Source organism: Ixodes scapularis, unplaced genomic scaffold (assembly GCF_016920785.2).
Source record: "Ixodes scapularis isolate PalLabHiFi unplaced genomic scaffold, ASM1692078v2 PGA_scaffold2__306_contigs__length_199485367, whole genome shotgun sequence".
NCBI classification, from domain to species: Eukaryota; Metazoa; Arthropoda; class Arachnida; order Ixodida; family Ixodidae; genus Ixodes; species Ixodes scapularis.
This window is the reverse complement of record NW_024609857.1, coordinates 199171245-199184286: the sequence shown is the minus strand read 5'-3', so window position 1 is coordinate 199184286 and position 13042 is coordinate 199171245.

Genomic DNA, 13042 nt, shown 5'->3' with positions numbered 1-13042 from the left:
CGTGCACTCTCTTGCGACCAGAGAAGTAAATCTGATTCAGAGACGGTTGGCAGGTGAGTCTTGCTGTGCCGTGGGACCGGACATTTCATCGAACGCCATTTCGTCGAACGCCGTTTCATCGAAGCCGTTTCATCGAATGCCGTTTCATCGAACGCCGTTTCATCGAACACCGTTTCATCGAAGCCGTTTCATCGAACGCCGTTTCATCGAACGCCGTTTTATCGAACGCCGTTTCGTCGAACGCCGTCTTATCGAACGCCAGGGTGGCATTCCCGCTTCCTGAAGCTGGTCGGAGGTGCCCATCCCGGGTTCTGGAAGTTTTTAGGGAGTTTTCGTAGACCGTTTTCGCCGTCCCGCAACGCTCTCGGCAACCCGCCACGCTACCCGGAACTATACAGCCAAGGCCATCGGCGCGCAAGCGCATTAGTGGCTTCGTTGCGGAGGGCTTAGCGGAAAAGAAAATGCGGTCTACGAAAACTCCCTTTTGACTTGCATCGCCGCAGAACATCAACTGACGGAAGACAAGCTGGAGGCGATGCTGAGATTCCAAGAGCCCCCTCGCCAGAAGAAGGCCATAGCGGCAAGAAAGGAGAAGGTCCGCCCTTTTTATGAGAACCGACGGAGCATGGCTGTGGGGGACTTTTTGATTGCAATTGCTCATCATTTGAAACAATGAATGGCTGTCGCACGAACACATGAACCCCCGAAAGTTTTCGAATAAAATTTGAAGTGACGTACTTACTCTTGACTTCACTAAGTCTTAGAACTAAAAATACAATGTTTCGTTATAGTTTTAAAAATATCACCTCAGCTTTAGCTACTGCAGGCTTCGGGCAGTAAAACAACATCAATAGAAAGACATGAGGGGCTAGGAGGCTCACATGACTAAAGTTGTTGCGCCTGCGCAAAACCTAAGTCGCCTTCTGGCCTTAATGAGTTGGAGTGCGCTCTTACCGGGAGTGCGACTTTCTATTTATTTGTTACAATACCCTCAAGGCCCATCGCGTAATACAGAGGGGGTGAACAGATAAACACAATATACGAAACGAACATAAAAATCGGTACAAATATTCTCATAGGTTACTTGCATCAAAATAAATCGTAACAGCTACAAGTTTGGACATTAAAAAAACTGACGATGAAATGGGTGAATGACACGAAAATGCACTCGATCCGTGCATAAAGGAGCATCGTTTGCACTTTTTTTTTATATAAAAGACATTCGATGAAACGGCCGTCAGCGATTCGATGAAACGGCGTTCGACGAAACGGCGTTCGATGAGACGTCCATTTTTTCGATGAAACGGCGTTCGACGAAACGGCGTTCGATGAAATGTCCGGGAACCTAAGTTTCCAACTGGTGTTACCCTCCCTATTGTTTGAACCGCAAGCCACAATAAAGTGTCGTTTCAGCGCAAATGTTTTGCGTTTTAATAATTTTTCACTGTTAAGAAGTTCGTTCGTTGTCCACATTGGCGCTGCATGCGGAAAAGGCGAGCGTGCCGCGTTGCGTCGTCACAAACCCTATTCTATAAGCACGCTGCGTGAGGTGTCGTTGCGTTGGGTGCCCCAAAGCGTTGGGTTCCCCAAAGCGTTGGGGCCCCCTATTCTAAAACTCTCTAATGTCAGGCTGGGTATAAATAGTTCTCTGATATAGGGACATGCGGTTCGGCGGTTGCCACGGACTTTCGCAATAAATCTTACCAATAAGGAATCAAATGTTGATTGACGTGTTAATATTCTATCAATGAAAATTTCTTCTGCAGGAATGCACGCTCAGTAGACTCGATCTTCCAAGACACCAGTGGAAGCGGACGTCAAATAAACTTCTTCGCGATTTACAGTACTTAATTACCTCACCATTTGAATGACGACTAAAATAACGTCACGAAATATTGTGTTTCACGGGGTCCGGAAGATGTTGTAAAGGTTGTTACATTATAGGGTTCCCAGAAACTTTTTGGAAAGACTCGAAGACTTCCTTGAGTCCAGCGCCATCATGAACAGAAACTGAAAACGATCCACTATTCAGTCCGTGGGTGGCAAAAGGTATCCGCATCTGTGGAGTCATCATCGATGCGTACTCTAAGTGGCTGGAAGTTTACACGATGCCTGCCACGACGTCCAAACACGTCATTGACGTTCTACGGTTTCTTTTACCTACTTTTGCCCTACCGAAAATACTTTTCTCTGATAACGCGCCAAATCTTGCTTCAAATAAAAAAAAAACAAGTTTTTGAAGAAAAAAGAAAAAAACGGCATCAGGCATCACATTAGTGCACCATACCATCCTGCAACTAACAGGCAAGCAGAACAGATGGTGTGCGAAACGGTAAAAAGCCCTTTTGAAGCTTACAGAAGAAGCAGTTCAGTGAAGAATCGCCAGGTTCTTGTTCCAGCAGCACGCGACGATCTCATATTACACGGTAAAAACACCCGCCGAAGCAATATTCGGCGGACGAAGAGCCAGACCCCTCGATCTCATGATACTATGGCCTACGAGCGAAGATCGAGAGATTCCCAGATCGGGAGTAATGGCAGTTTATGCGGTCGGACAACTCGTCTACGTGAGGAATTTCAGCGGAAGTCGGGCCTTCCATGTAAAACTTGAGTAGAAAAGGCTCTATGTCGGTTGACCAGAAGGTATCATCCCTCTGAATACGTTGGATATCAATGTCCTTGAGTGTAAATATAACTAAATCACAAAACTCTCTTTGTGTATTGTGTAACTGCCCTTGTATTTGATAGTAGAAGCTATGGTGGTGATTTGGACCTTTCACACCAGGCTCCTTTTTCTTATTTTTCGCTTATACTCCTTTGCGGTTTAAGTATGCTTCAAGAATCTTTTGCAACGGGGACACTTTACGTCAACGAGGCCCTTTGTTCCATGTAGTCAATCAGGGAATGCTGCTAGAAATCCGTCCCTCATATTAACGAATAAGCCGCACTTCTGCACAGTGCAGTTTTCCTGTTCCACGTACAGTTGTAAAACAGCATCCTCATTTATTGTACCATTTACTGTTGCGGGTGAAGAAAGTCTTTGGGTACACGATACTTGAAACAAGACTGACACTGTACGTTGTGGTTCGACACCCACTAATGTCGTCGTCCTTATAGAGCCTCATCATTTAATCATTACCTCGTCACCTCGTATTGCTCTTCATCAACAGTAAGTACAATAGGCTGCCGCCATATTACAATCCAAGAAATGAAAAATTGAGTCGTTCAGTCCTTCAAAAAAATTATTATTGATATAACGTTATTACGTTACATTACCTCGAGACGATGGACGTCCATCGTCGATCTTCAAATACTTATACCTGTATATAAATTAGACGCACAAGAGGGAGGGGGGGGGGGGGGGGGGGGGGGAGTCGGTGCCCGAGTGCATGGTCTAGCGCACACCAGCTCGGAGCGCTTGGAGCGAAAGCTCCCGCAGCAGAACCCAGTCTGCCCCTGCCCGTTTCGATCTCGATGAGCATCGTACCGGCGTGCGGTCCTGTATCCCTACTGCGTGGTGCGCGTTAAAGCCCTCGGGTTTGCGGTTGTACCGCACTGGCTAAATTGCTCATCTACAGCTGATACACCAGACGCCCACTAAGGCAGACTAACTTCCGGCTGTATAAACATACACAAAACAATTTGCAATTAGACGCATAATAACAAAGAACACAGCGTGCCGCCTCTTTTCTTTGGATGCCTTTTTTAAACCAGCGAAAGCTCGCGCGTTCCCTCTTTTGAGACGGTTAGAACGGTCGCACATAAAACCCGCGTTTCTCCTACCCGGCCGCTTCCTCCTCTCATTATGTGTAATTGGTTATAACTAAATAAGCTATAATAATAGTGTATTATTCGTATTTAGTTTCAGTTTCAGTCAGAGAAAGGAGTTTCGCGGGAACTAGAGCCATTAATGAGCAGCGCTTAGAGTATCGGCACTCTCTTCCCCGACAGTGTTGTGAACGCCGCCATTTTAGTGCTTGTGCAGAGCAGGCGCAACTGCCGATCGTCATTATTCAAAAGTGCGACATCCTCAGCATTAGATTCGATGTTAGGAAGTTCATGTAATGTTGCTTTGCTTTGTCGCAAACTGTTTAAAGTGGAGTACGGAAAATCGTTTCTTGTGATTTCAGATAAAGCTTCAAATAACTGGCAACCATGATTTTAAGCCACAATATGGCCAAGTGTCGCTACTCTGAAGCGCAGCTTATTTAATGACACTATTCATGCTCTTGTTCAAGAGGCTTGTAATACCTGGAGGGGCTATGACGTAACCCCCGATGATTCCACAAGCCACTGCCTTTTGACACCTGCCTCTTCTTCATTGTTGCCGCTTGAGCCAGTAAATTAGCTACGGTTCAGAGTAACGACACTTGGCCATATTGTGGCTGAAAATCATGGCTGCCAGTTATCTGAAGCTTTATCTAAAACCACAGGAAACGTTTTTCCGTCCCCCACAAATGTTTAAACAACCCGCGACAGAGCATTGCAAATAGTGCATCAGCTTCCTAGCACCGCATCTAATGCTAAAGAAGTCGTACTTTTGGATCATGACGATCGGCCGTTGCGTTTGCTCTGAACAAGACCCAAAATGGCGGCGCCCAAAACAATTTTGGGGAACGGAGTACCGATACTTTAAATCTTATTTAGTGATTCTAGGCACGATGTATTCTTTTCCTCTTCATCTTTATTTTTTTTATTGATTTCAATCATATCGAATAATGAACACATTGTATCACGCTACGCTTGTGTAATTATTTGTCTTAGATTTATTAACTTGACTCAGTACTAAAACCATTCATTTATTGATAGTAACTCTTCCAATATATTTTTTCATGTGAAGGTTAAAAGACACGGAGATTGATGATGATACAGACGCCAACGCCGCCCTCAGAAATTTTTTGAACATTAGAAATCAGCAGTTTGTCTGCTATCCGCCAGGTAGCGCAACAAAACATCCGAACAGTTTTTAATTGTTTTTAAAATTATTTGAGCTCTACACCTATTAAAAATCCAAAGCAATATCATTGTGAAAATTTAATACATTGCAATGTATATCTATTCCAAACAATAAATGTTATTAGATGCCAATAAATCTGTTTGATGTCCAAAAAAGATATGCGTCAAAAATAGGTAAGTTTAAAGGGCGCCTGGAGCGTTATGACTTTGAAAATGAAAAAAAAGCCATCGTCTACCTCTTGGGCAAACATTGTAGCTCTAAATATTATAAAAACTTTTATCATAGTTTAATTATTTCCTCAGCGGCATTTCAAGTACCATGACTCGAAGCACCAAAAAGTGCTACGTTTAATATAAAGTATCTAAAAAAAAAATTTTACACAACATTAAATTTTTTTTCTGCATATTACCAATAATAAGCACTACATCTGCAGCTGATTGCATTGTCCTAGCGCTTGTCATTAAAAACATTTTTGTGCTGAAAAATGTCAATTTTAGGGCAATATTTGGAGGGATGAAAAAAAACAAAGTAGTGCAAATACCAAAATATCATCTTAACAAAACTGCTATATTGGAACCGTGTTATCTTTAAGGGATCGTTCATGAAACATGAACTAGCGGAGCAAATGACGGTCCGCGCCATCATATTCGCAACGCTACAAACGCGCATGAACAGTAAAAACCAACACATATACATAATATAAAATGAAAGAGGATTGCATTGCCTTTCAAATGACATCAATCCCACAAAACAGTATTTAAAAGGAGATGAGTAATGACCTGCCAAAAAGTACCTAAACTGCCACATTCAGTGGGACCGTGGCCTTAAGGTAAAACATGCATCAATAGCCTTGCATACACTTACAGATACATGTCCCTCCTGCGCACTGACTTTGTCATGGGGCCTTGAAGAGCTGGAAGTGATCTTGATACAGAACTCTTCAGCTACGACTGTTTCTGTTACTTGGCGACTCAGACTGATGGCGCAGAACGTGTGAATTTGCTGTGGCCTTGCACGTAGGCTTCGCATTATTTGCCATGTTCGATCGAGTGGTTTTCTCGGGTCAAGGTTGGAACTAAGTGACCTCCAGCGTCTTTTGTAAAGTTTGTCCAAGTGGCGTTGAACACGCTTTTGCGCTCGCCTAGAAGCCCGAACATCCTCAACATTCTTAGTCTTCCTTGCCCGGCGTTCTGCTCGTCGACGAATGGCCCGAAGACGCTCATATTCACCATCGACTGCAGTATGAGGTTCTGTCATGTTGACATTTTTTGTCGCCTGAGAAGTTGAAGAGGTTATAGCCTCTGCAAGACCTTTTGGCGCGGTTACCGCGGTACATGCGGATTCCATTTTAGTTTCAAAGAGACCCCAGTCAGTATAACACATTGTGGTACGTCGCTTCGTGCAGTGCATTCCTTGAATCGTAGTGTATGTAGGAACATGATCGCTTCCGTGTGTTTCAATATCAGCAAACCACGTTGTTTCCCCAGAGAGGGTTGAAGATGCGAACGAAACATCTAAAGGACTACTCATAGATGCCCCTCTAAAATACGTCGGACTTCCGTCATTGAGTACTACAAGATCATGTTTTAGAGTGAGGTCAAATAATGCGTGTCGTCGAGTGTTCTTCTTTTTACTTCCCCATGATGCGTGGTGACTGTTGAAATCGCCCGTCCGAATATGAGGGGATGGGGTTTGCTGTAGAATAGTATCGAGCCTTTGAACGTCGAAGGGTGCTCGAGGGGGTATGTAGCCAGCAATAACTGTGAAGGAAACTTCTGCTTTTCTAATAGTTGCTGCGATATACTCATTTGTAGGGTGTGGCGGGATGTTATGTTGAACAAATGTCAGACCTTCCGAACGCCGAGTAAAACTCTGCTGAGTTCATTTCCTCCAGGATATGATACAGTTCATATCCTGATAACCTGGTGTTGTGAGACACTCGCGACTCTAAAGTCGCAATACCAAGAAATTGATATTTAAACACAAATTGACGAAAGTTCGCTAGTCGGTTTAGAAGACCTCTCGCGTTCCATTGAAGGACGGTGGCTTCACCACGAAGCTTCTCTAACGACACTATAGCTTGATAAGTGGAAGTATTGCATCGATCACAGTTAGTAGTGCTTGGGATAGGGGAGACTCCCATGTACAAAGGATACTACGGATGACATTGACGATTGTTTGAAGCTTGTCCCCAGTACTAGACGGTTGATCTTTGGCTGGTGCCTTGGATTTGTCCTGCCTGGGTTGCCTGTTTTCTTTGACTTCTACATCGGATTTCGAAGCTGAATTGGGGAGTCTGGGAAATTCGTTTTCATTCTTCAACTCCAAGGTGGATACTTGGGCGTCTCTTGGCTTCACATGTATTTGGATTTGTCTAACGTCTGACAGCTGTGTTGACGAGGAGGGTTGTGGATCTTGAAACCCATCCTGTAGAAGTTGGTGAGCTCCCAGGCCTTGTTTCGTTTTTGTACCATCTGTTTTAGAGCAACCTTGGGATACCTTCTCCTTTGACGACAGTAGGGCCGCTTTTGCCGTTGTGTACTCAACTTTAGCTTCGCTCTTGTACTGATATATTTTCTTTTCCCTTTGGTACACAGGGCACAGATGCGATGTCGAGTCATGTGCTTTACCGCAATTTGTGCAGAGCAGGTCAGCCGCTTCACACTTCATACGGTCGTGTGCTCCTCCACAGCGAGTGCAGCGCACGTCGTTTGTGCAGGCGGTTTTGACATGTCCAAAACGACCACATTTCCAGCACTGACGTGGTTTCTTTATGTACGGCTGCAACTTGAAACTTGTGTATGCCACGGTGACATATTCTGGTAGTGTGCCCGTGGCGAAGACGATTTTGACAGACTCAGATTTACCCAGTCCAGAAATGGAGATGACGGGTGCAGTTGCACGGACTGCAAATTGTAGGTCGGCTTCGGTAATGTCTACTGGTACCTGGTAGATCACTCCGGCCGCCAATTCCAGTGGAAGTGGTTCATAAGCGATGACAGGTATTCCACCTAATGAGGTGAGTTTAAGAAGCGCTTTCGTGGTGTTATGTACTGTCTGGCAGACTGGCGCTTATCAGCTCGAGGCCACTCGAGGAGCGTGGGCACTGAGCGCTCGAGGCTCGGGGTGCGCGGGCAGACGAACACCGGGCTCCGAAGTGATTAAACCGATTTGACCAGTGGTCTCCTGTGAACCGACTCGATGTAACCTTGGCGACGAGGCGGACGACAACTTAAACCGGCAACGTTCTCGGTTGTTCAAGCATGACCACGACACAGGGTAAGCTCGAGGAGTTTCAAGGAACAGGATGGACAGCCTGGTCGGAGCGCTTGGATTTCTTCTTCCAAGCAAACGAGATCACGGACCCCGGGAAAAAGAGAGCTCTGCTACTGACCCTGTGCGGTGCGGAAACCTACGAGACCGTACAAGCCCTAACGGCCCCGAATAAGCCAGGAGAGGTGAGCTTTGAAAACATCATGTCCTTGCTCCAGCAGCATTACGACCCACGGCCTTCGGAACTGTTCAGCCGAAGCAAATTCCAACGCCGCGATCAACAGCGCGGCGAGTCAATCGCTACCTATGTGGCTGCTTTGAAGAAATTATCTGCCAACTGCAATTTCGGCGTTTTGACAAGGCCGGCGGTGGCGACAACAAGCGCTGGAGCATCAACAGCCGTCGACCCGTTGGTATCGAACCCAACCATGTTACCACTGGACGTGATGCTCAGAGACCGTTTAGTCTGTGGCGTGCAAGATGAGTGTCTACAGCAAAGGCTTTTCGCAGAAAAAACGCTGACGTTCAAGCAAGCTTACGACATGGCAACACGACTTGAAAGCGCCGTTCAACAAAAGCAGGAGCTTAAAGCCCCCACGGCCGACAAACATAAGATTACATCAGCGCAACCTGCACAACGCCCCTCGGAGGCGGAAAAAGTGCAAGCGGAGCCGCAATGCTACCGTTGCCTTGGAAAGCACAGACAAGACGCTTGCCAATTCAGTAAGGTGTCCTGCCGGTTCTGCGGGAAGATAGGACATATTGAGAAAGCATGTCGCAACAAAGCGAGGGCGGGCGCACGACGCTCAACCCATCACATGAGCTACGATGAAGATGACTATGCCGACGATGCACAGGTCAGTGGTTGTGATCAAAACCACCGGTTCGACTTGCAGGAATTGAACGTGCAACACGCAAGAGGTATCGTACCCAAGTACCTCGTAACGCTCAAGGTCCAGGGAAGACCATTGGAGGTCGAAGTCGACTCAGGAGCAGCATTCACAGTTATTAGTGAAGAGACATACCGCAAGACCTGGCCATCTAAGCCTCCTCGCTTGCTGAAAGAGGATGTCACACTTCGAACGTGGACGGGCGAAGGATTGTCTGTTCTCGGGTCTGCGGAAGTCAAAGTAAGACATAAGTCCAAAGACTACCTTCTTCCATTGATGGTGACAAGTGGAACTGGGTGCAACTTGATGGGTAGAAATAGGTTCCCAGCGCTGAAGATACAAGTCAGCGGGTTGCACCATCTTTCGCCAAGCCAAGAGGTCCGGAAGGTGGTTCAAGCACACGAGGCGGTATTCAAGTCCGACATCCGACATCTCCAACTGGACTGGCGATGTCATCCGACATCGCGAGTCCAGTTGGAGCTCAAAGAACCAACTACCCCAAGATTCCTCAAGGCACGCACCATACCTTTTGCTTTGCGCCCTGTCGTAGAGTGTGAGCTAATGGCTCTGCAGAAGCAAGGGATTCTTGAACCGGTCCAACATTCAACATGGGCGACACCAGTGGTCGTGGTCAGAAAGACTGATGGCTCGGTGAGACTCTGCGGGGACTATCGGAGTACGGTGAACATCGCAGCTAAACCGACCGCTTACCCCCTGCCCACCCCCACGAAAGCGCTGTCTAAACTCCGAGGTGGCACAGTGTTTTCAGCGTTGGACCTCGCTCAGGCGTACCAACAGCTACGAGTGACAGACACCACGGCCGAAATGCTAACAATCAACACCATCAAGGGCTTGTTCCGAGTAAAAACACTTCCCTTTGGAGGGGCGGCAGCACCGGCAATCTTCCAAAAAGTTCTGGACATGACATTAGCAGGCATCCCTGGAGTCGCTGCATACCTCGACGACGTTATCATCAGTGGGGCAAACGCCGAGGAACATGCCTATCGACTAGACCAGGTGCTGACAAGACTAGAGAAAGCAGGACTGAGATTGAAAGAAACCAAATGCCAATTCGGGGTCAGAAAAGTCAAATTTCTGGGTCACCTGATCAATCCGGAGGGAATTCATCCCACACAAGACAAGATTCGCGCGGTGGTGGACGCTCCAGAGCCGACAAACAAGGCAGAGTTGCAGTCTTTCTTGGGACTCTTAGCGTTCTATGACCGATTTCTGCAAGATAGAGCGACGATAGCGAAAGAGCTTTATAGCCTACTGGAGCGGAAGGCAGAATGGCGATGGGAGGACAGACATCGTAAGGCTTTCCAGAAATTGAAGCAACTAGTAGTGCAGTACACTGTGCTGGCACACTATGATGAAAGGAAAACATTACTGTTGTCCTGCGATGCTTCACCATATGGTGTGGGTGCCGTGCTGGCACAGTTGGACTCAGACGGCCGAGAGGCTCCGATTGCCTTCGCGTCCAGGACGCTAGGAACCTCCGAGCGAAACTATTCTCAGCTTGACCGAGAAGGCCTGGCCATTGTGTTTGGGGTCAGCCATTTCCATCAGTACGTCGCAGGACGGAGTGTGATCATCTACACAGACCATCAGCCTCTGCTAGGCATCCTCGGAGCTGAGAAGCCTGTTACACAAGTCCTGTCACCGAGGATGACCCGATGGTGTGTCAGACTGGCAGCTTATAACTACGAGCTAAGATACCGACCAGGAAAACGGCATCAGAATGCGGACGCTCTTAGCCGGCTTCCGCTGTCAACCACTGAAAATGAGCCGGAGGTTCCAGGAGATATCCTGATGTTTGAAGCTTTGTCCCGTCCACCATTGTCCGCCGAACAAGTGGCGAGAGAGACCGCAGCCGACAGCGTCCTTGCGAAAGTATACCGAGCCATCCAAGAGGGTACACTCGACCGGTTGCAAACACCGGAGTACTCGGCGTACAGAACCAAAGAGGCAGAGCTGTCGAACCACAGGGGATGTGTAAGTTGGGGAGCACGAATCGTGATTCCTACACAGCTAAGAAAAGACACGATGGCCCTGATGCACTCTGGACATCGCGGGATTGTGGCAATAAAAGCATGCGCTCGGAGCTACGTTTGGTGGCCCGGAATAGACACTGATATCGAGACAGCAGTTGCAGAATGCAGCACCTGTCAGATGCACCGAAAGTGTTCGCCCAAAGAACCTATCCCTGTCTGGACTAGGCCATCAGAGCCATGGGACACCCTTCACGTGGACTTCGCAGGTCCGGTCAATGGTCAAGTCTTCCTGGTTGTGGTGGACGCGTTTACCAAATGGCTCGAAGTGCGGGTAGTCCGCAATATGACCTCGACCGAAGTCATTAGGGAACTACGGGCCATGTTTGCAACATTCGGCCTGCCAAGGAAAGTTGTGTTGGACAATGGCGCAGCGCTGGTGTCCGAGGAAATTAGAAGGTTTTACCGGAACAACGGCATCCTGGCGGTTACAAGTGCACCGTACCATCCTGCCACTAATGGACAGGCGGAACGCATGGTACAGGAGCTAAAAATTGCTCTCGCCAAGAGACGGAAGGAAGAACTAAGGTGTGCGCTTGCAAGGTTTTTGTTTGAACAACATAGCACCATTCACGTCGCCACGGGGAAAACGCCAGCTTGGCTGATGTATGGAAGGGAGCTTCCATCAGCTTTAGAACGACTAAAGTGTGTTGCGTTTGAAAAACCTGTGAGGGCAGCCGATTCCTCTACCCTTTCTGAAGAACCTGAAATAACGACCGGTTCCTCGGACCCGCATGAGCTGAGCGCGGGACAGGCAGTTTGGACGAAGAAGTTTCCAAGCAGTCAAGGTTGGATTACTGGAGTTGTCGAACGTTGAATGGGCCTACATTCATGGATGGTCCGCGCTGCTCAAGGATTGGTGTGCCGTCATCGCAACCATATACGGAAGCGATGGACAAACACCGAGGTGCGAGAAAAAGCGGACACGTGGCCTCCGGTCCGGGACATCGAGATTGACAGCTCAGCTTCAACGCAGCCACCATCACACAGCTCTGACAGCCAGGCCCAACCAACCAGATCGTATCCGGGAGCTGGTGACAAGCCAACGACTTCTCCTCGGGAACCAGTGTCAGCGCCTTCGACGGCCGGCACTAATCCCGCTTCGGGTACCCCCCGGCCCACCCGAACCCGACGACCTCCGCAACGCTACGGGTACCACAACTAGTTGGAGGAGGTGTTATGTACTGTCTGACAGACTGGCGCTTATCAGCTCGAGGCCACTCGAGGAGCGTGGGCACTGAGCGCTCGAGGCTCGGGGTGCGCGGGCAGACGAACGCCGGGCTCCGAAGTGATTAAACCGATTTGACCACTGGTCTCCTGTGAACCGACTCGATGTAACACGTGGCTTCAGTGTTTCTTGTGTCAATCACCAGCACGTTGAGTCTTCGATTGGGCCTGACCAAGATGACCCCATCTGGAGCAGTCCTTTCAAGTTTCTCTGTAATCTTCATCGGGTTAATTGTTGCAATCATGCTTACTGGATCTTTGGGCTTGATTGGATCACTGTAAGGCGGGGATGAGCCTAGGTCATGGTTTTGACTGTCTTACTGCTGCAGTCTGAGCTAGTAGATGGTTTGCGTCTCTTTCGGCCCAGGACCATTTGATATGCCTTTGAATTCATATCTTGATCATAAGAGATACTTTCTTAGTAGGATATGGTGCTTGAGGAGCTCGACATACCCATTGAATCCTGTTCCATTTCGGTTGGCGTGGCAGCTTGGCCGGAAGGAAGGCCCTCCGCGGCCATGGTCGGTAAGCGATGCGTCAAATTAGAAGATCGTATGGTTTTTCCCTGGCCCGAGCAGTGAGAAACTTGATTAAAATCAAAATATAGCGAGACGCTTACAATAGCAGTGAAAGCAGAACAGACT